Below are 7,240 nucleotides of genomic sequence, written 5' to 3'. Positions count from 1 at the left end.
GAAAGATGAGTCTTCCAAATTTAATATGTTATGAAGATTTTTTTCCAGGAATTATTCCAGGCCCAAGGAAAACAATGTTGGAAAAAATATAACTCCTACACCCCTTTAAGAAGCCCTTCCTCATCTTCCAGGCTATGTGACATGCATTTACTCTGAGAACTCCATCGAGAACTAAGTTTTATTGCATTTGAACACAACATTTTGGAAGTATTCCTTTCTTATGTCTGCCTCTTTTGCAATAGCAGGAATTCCTCATGTTTATCTACCATATTGTTGCCCTGTATAGCATGGTCACTAATCATAGAGAACACTCAATAAACAGCAGTGCAACGAACTGAACTGCAACCAAGGAGCTTGCAGTATAGACTGGGAGAAAAATCTGGAGAGAATCGTTTTACACAGCAATCTAGGAAGGCCTAGGAAATAGTGTGTGATTACATTGGTAGGCAATGGGGAGTCATCAGACATTTTTTTTTTGAGCAATGAGGTGTCAAACATTTATGAAAGTGTGTTTTGACAATATTTATTGGCTATGCATATCTGGAATACAGTGGAATAGGCAAAGTGTTAGTTAAACAGGTGTCCAGTAAATATTGCAACCAGTTGGAACACAGTAGGTTTGCCAAATAGATGAATTAAAGTAGGAGCAGAGAGTGAAATATTCATCCAGCTATTAGTTAAGGCATCTGAAGCATGTTATCTGTTAGCTTTCTAGCATAAGCGTGCTACCAACAGCATTATTTATATTTTATACAGCTGTAATGTGAACCTGTCAAAACAAGGTCTCATTGCAGCAACATAAATGGCTTTGTTCCCCATATCTCCTTTTAAAGCTTCTTTCAATGAATTAATTTTAAAGACATGTTATTCTGCATTATTTGGTTGGGGACTCAGGTCATTTTTGCTGCATGCATGGTTAATAACTTTCTCGGGAGTCTGCATGCTATCAGGCAACTTACCTATAAACTAATGTTTCAATTTGGCAAAAAAGGACAGCTTTAATAGTGCTTTTTCTGTGTGAAAATTTCCAGGGGAGGGAAACTGGCTCTTACTGATGCAAATGGCCTTCATTCTGCTGTCTTTGTTATTTTTTTCTGGAGACTCCTAGGCATTTGCATTTGATTGTGGTTGTTCTACAGCTGTTCTCCTACTTGCTCTTTGGTACCAAATATCATAGAAAATCAATCAGGCTGTCAAAGCACCCTATATCTAGGTTCCTTCAGTCCTGTGACAATAAACTGAGGTTTATCTCTCTATCCAATTAATGTGCCAATCCAATTATTGTGCTGTTTGAGCTTGGCTTTCCTAAGTCAAGCCTGTGGATCCATACTGCACCTTGCTGAGCTTTAGAATGCTGCAATCAAACTGGCTGGTCAAATGGAATGGACAAATTGTATTTAACAAAAAGCAATGAAAGGAAGGGAATGCAATTTTCTCTTTCCTTAGGAAGCCACTGTCTTATGTAACTACTATATTCTGGTGAATGTTGTAAGTTTTCATTATGAAGACATTGGATTTATTTGAAATCCATTTAAAAAAATCAAAGTGTCTATTTCACCTGATGGTTATTTTATGCTGAAAACAAATAGAATTATTTTTCTAATATTGAAATATTGAAATTCCACTGCCCAAATGAATGATTTATTTCAAGAGAAGAAAATTGACATGTGTCTAAAGCAGTTTCATTTCTTATGATTGATTTTATTTCCCTTATATAATTTCATCTTTTTCTTTATGAATGAAATTACAGTTGGATTTTTTTTTATTCTGCTTAGCTCTTGTAATTTGGACAATTCTGCCTCAAACTGTTGTGCCTGATTCAAGAGATCCCAAAAGAACACGAGGAGTCCAATCCATTGCAAATCACACGAGGATCTTTATACAAGCTTAAACTCAGGCGCCAATCTTCCCTCATGTAGCAGATTAGAAAGTGAGGCCCCGAGTCTCAGGGAGGCAGAGTTATTAAAGGGAAAATCCACAAGCGGGGAATTCCAAGCCTAGCAGTTACAGAGAAGAGTATGTTATTTGTTTTGTTTTGTTTTCTTTTGTTTTAGGGGGCTGTTTCAGCAACTTAGATGATCTTTAGGCCAATTGTTCCAAGCCACCTGGCCAAATCGAAAGATTTCTAAGATATCTGTATGATAGCGTGCTGAGGGAAATAGAAGACCCACTAACACATTCTATGGGGTAGAGGACTGATTATAGTTATCTATTTAAACATTCTGTGGTATCTACGACAACCTGAAAGATGGAGGGCCATGTGGCCCTTATTGGAACCCAAGGTGGAGATCAAGTCACTCCAAGGTCAGTCAATTTAAGATAGAGTCTGAGAAACAAAATGAAGCCACCCCTGCAATCCTCAGTTCCTTCAAAACCAGTCTTTGTTGGCTTTCGTACATCTGACTGAGAATATAATAAGCTCTAAGTAAGGCCAACATGACTGCCTAAGTTTTCTGTAATAAGCAGATTAGAACATGCCAATGTGTTCAAGGTAACCTGGGAAAGTGGGGCTACTGCAAATCTGGCAAACAATCTACATTAGAATTACATCTGAGACTTAATAATATGGAAGTTGGGAAGGATGTTGAAACCTGGCTAAGGGGAATTTGTCTCAATCTTAAGATCAAACCTAGACCCAGGAAAAATGCAGGAAATCTAATATGACTTAAGAGTCACACATAATTGTCACTTAAAAATCTTAATATTGGGGGGGGGGCAAGATGGCGGCACAAGGAGAACACTGTGTCTGAGAAGCAGGAAAACACTCTCGTGCAGCGGCCAGGAGACTGAACTATGGGCCCTAAAACTACAGCAATCGTCTTTCCTAGGTGAGGGGAGGCTCCCACTGATTGGGAAACGATCGGGTCCACTCTCAGGCCACACAGCCAGAACCGGGAAGAGATCCCGGGTAACTCGGGCTTTGGGTCTCTGGGCTCGAACCGCAAGCCTGCATGTCCCGATCACTTTCCCAGGCTGATTGGTGGGCACAAGGGTGCCAGAGACTGAGAGTCCCAGTCGCAAGAAAACCCTACGGGGAAGGAAAGTTGCGAGACTGATCACGGGTCACCCAGTCTTTCCCTGGAAGGTCTCGCTGACAACGGGTACCCGCCGCCATCACAACTAAGCTCCCGCTGCGCACGGAGAGCAGCTGCGTGCCCGGCTCAAAATCCCTACTCCCTCTTCGGAGGAGGCAAAAGGCGGCCAGCAGAATCTGCCACAGACCACATTGTCTGTACCCTAACCTGAGATCGGGGCTGAGAAAACCCAATTCTTTCGGGCACTCCCCCAAACGCCGCCATAACCCTGCCGCAGCAGAGCAAAAGGATAAAGAGGCACACAGCGGCTTCACAGTGCCGGAACTCCAGTAATGCCGGCTGCTCCTAGCAAACAAACTACAGCTCAGGATCTGGGACTGTGGTCATTCAACATGTCCTGAGATTCTCCTGGGTCCAGCGCAATAAGGTCTAGAACCAAGTCCTATCACAGGCACCCTTCCGACCAATGGCAGGGAAACCCCAGCTCAGGATCGGACTGAGAAGTCCCAACCCCTTCTGGCACACACCTGAGAGCACCACCATAAGCTTAGCCTAACAGAGGGGAAAGTCAGAGGGGAAGGACAGAGAGGCAGCCTGCCACAGGACACAGCACCCCCTCTCCAACACACCCAGCAGCCCCTAGCAGAGAAACCCAAGCTCTGGATCTGAGGACACTCAACCCTACCCGGTACTCTCTCAGGATCAGCAAACATAGGTTTTATCACCAGGCTGCTTCTGGCAGAGAGATCTGGGCCCAGGATCTGGGATTGAGAACATTCAACCTAACACTTTCCCACGCTACCCCGGGACCAGTCAACATAACCACTCCTGGCAGAGGGAAAGGACAGACAGGCAGCACACAGGAAAGGTGAACACCGAGTCCTGCAGCCACAGTGTCACAGAGCTGAGTCTTAGCCTACCCAGGCATTTTCTGCAGCAGGACCAAATCAGACAGTAGAGAGCAAAGGGAACCCCCGTGCATTCTGACTGGTCCTGCAAGAGAATGAGTGAGCCTTCTAGGGAGAGTTTGCCCCAGACCCAGGGCCTCTCCACAGAAGCAACCAGACAAGATCTTTGCCACCCACACCCCTTGTGTGGGCATCATAGGGATTCTTGGGATAGCGACCTCAACATTAAAGCCTCTGCCTTGTGGGTCCAACAGTGTAATCCAGGCAAACAATCCCTGGATCTCAGACAGAACTGCATAATAGTGGCCTGCAGGACACTGCAATAGTCAAAGAATCTGCACATGCACACTGCGCCTGCTAAAAGCACATGCAAATAGCACCAGTGTCACATTCCTTACTTAGGCAAAACTGAAACCACAACACATACTCACAAACCAGCGAACCTCTCTCATCTTCCTGAAAAAATAATCCAGAAAACAGAAAGAGACGATCATAGCCCAAACTACAAACTCGAGGAACAAACAGTGAGGGTTATAAATAACGAGATGGCTAGAGGCAGACGTAAGAACACTCCCAACAAAAATCAGGACATAATGACCTCACCAGCAACCCCACCAACCAATGGACAATTCAATTCACTAGATATACAAGAAAACGACCTCAAAACTATGTTCTCCAGCTATTGGTGGCCCATAAAGATGAAATGAACAAAGCCCTCAGAGAAATTGCCAAAGAAATCGAGACTAACCAAGAGGAAACAAATTGAGCTCTCAGAGAAATGACCACGAAAATTGAGGCAAACAGAGAAGAAATGCACAAAGCTCTCAAAGAAATGTCCACACAAATAAAGGCAAATAAAGAAGAAATCAACAAAGCTCTCATAGAAATACAGGCAATTATACCCAAAGAAGTAGAGGCACAATTAGTGATACATAGAGAGGAAAAGGAAAAAAAAAATAGAAGCTGTCATTGAAAAGCAGGACTCCACATTCAAACAGATGAAGGAAATGGTGCAAGACATGAAAGCAGAATTAGAATCAATAAAGAAAACACAAATAGACAAAAACCAGGAGCTGGAGAACATAGAGAAAAGATCGGGAACTACAAAGGTAAGCATCACCAACAGAATACAAGAGATGGAAGAAAGAATCTCAGGAGCTGAAGATACACTTGCGGAAATTGACATGTCTCTCAAAGAAAAAATAAAATCAGAAAAGTTCCAAACACAAAACATCCAAGAAATCAATGACACCATGAAAAGACAAAACCTAAGAATAATAGGAGTAGAAGAAAAAGAAGACATCAGGCTCAAAGGTCCGGAAAATATTTTCAAGAAAATTATAGAAGAAAACTTTCCCAACTTAAAGAAGGAGATGGCCATAAACATACAAGAGGCCTACAGAACACCAAGTAGACTAGACCAGAAAAGAAATTCTTCACGTCACATCATAGTCAAAACACTGAACCTACAGAACAAAGAAAAAATTCTAAAAGCAGCAAGGGAAAAAGGCCAAGTAATATATGAAGGTAGTCCTATAAGAATCACACCAGATTTCTCAACAGAAACTATGAAAGCCAGAAGGGCCTGCACAAAAATCATACAGTCTTTAAGACACCACAGATTCCAACCCAGACTACTATACCCAGCAAAACTTTCAATCTACATAGATGGAGAATTCAAAATATTCCATGCCAAAACCAAATTTAAACAATATCTACGTAGTAACCCAGCTCTACAGAAGTTACTAGAAGGGAAACTCCAAACCAAAGAAAACAATTACATCTAAGGAAACAGAGGAAATAGATAACTACACAACAAAAAAATCAAAAGAATACAAGCAATGCAACTCAGTGACAACAACAACCCCACATCAAAAGTAATTAAGAATAGTTGGTCACTAGTATCTATCAACATCAACGGACTCAACTCCCCAATAAAAAGACACAGACTAACAGAATGGTTGCAGAAACAGGATCCAACATACTGTTGCATCCAAGAAACACACCTACGCAACAAAGATAAACACTACCTCAGAGAAAAGGGCTGGAAAAATGTTTTTCAAGCAAATGGTTCCAGAAAACAACCTGGAGTAGCCATCCTAATATCTAATAAAATAGACTGTCAACGCGAGTTAATCAAAAAAGATAAGGAGGGCCACTATATTCTCTTCAAAGGAAAAATCCAACAAGAGGTGGATTATCTATGCCAAAAATACAAGAGCACCTACATTCGTAAATGAAACAATATTAAAGCTTAACTCACACATTGATCCTAAAACCCTAATAGTGGGAGACTTCAACACTCTACTCTCACCAAGGGACAGATCAACTAGACAGAAAACAAATAGGGAAATAAAAACACTTAGAGTCCCTAAATCAAATGGAACTAATAGGCGTCTACAGATCTTTTCATCCAAACTCAAAAGAGTATACCTTCTTTTCAGCACCACATGGAACCTTCTCCAAAATAGACCATATATTTGGTCATAAAGCAAGCCTCAACAGATACAAAAAGATTGAAATAATCCCTTGTATTTTATCTGACTAAAGCTGGACCTCAACAACAACAGAAATAACAAAAAGCCGACACGCACATGGAAACTGAAAACTTGTTTCTCAATGACAGCTGGGTTAAGGAAGAAATAAAGAAAGAAATTAAAGACTTCCTAGAATTCAATGAAAATGAAAGCACAACATACCCAAATTTATGGGACACATAGAAAGCAGTGCTCAGAGGAAAATTCATAGCACTAAGTGCCTGCAAGAAGAAATTTGTAACATCACATACAAACAACTTAATGGCCCAACTGAAAACCCTAGAAAAAAAAAAAAAGAAGCAGATACACCCAAGAGGAGCAGACGGCTGGAAATAATCAAACTCACTGCTGAAATCAACCAGTTAGAAACAAATAAAACTATTCAAAGAATCAATGAAACAAAAAGATGGTTCTTTGAGAAAATCAACAAGATAGACAAACTCTTAGCCAAACTAACTAAAATGCAGAGAGAATCTATGCAAATCAGAAAAATCAGAAATGAAAAGGGTGACATAACTACAGACGCAGAGGAAATTCAAACAATCATTAGGTCATACTATAAAAGCCTATATGCCACAAAATTTGAAAATCTAAATGAAATGGACAATTTTCTTGATAGATTCCATCTTCCAACATTAAGTCAAGATCAGGTAGAAAGACTGAATAGCCCTATATCCCCGAAGGAAATTGAAGCAGTCATTCACAGTCTCCCCTCCAAAAAAAAGCCCTGAGCCAGATGGTTTCAGCGTGGAATTCTACC

This window comes from Psammomys obesus, unplaced genomic scaffold, assembly GCF_907164565.1.
Source record: "Psammomys obesus unplaced genomic scaffold, mPsaObe1.curated_primary_1811, whole genome shotgun sequence".
Classification (NCBI taxonomy): domain Eukaryota; kingdom Metazoa; phylum Chordata; class Mammalia; order Rodentia; family Muridae; genus Psammomys; species Psammomys obesus.
The sequence above is the reverse complement of the archived record's forward strand: the minus strand, read 5'-3'. Positions refer to the sequence as shown.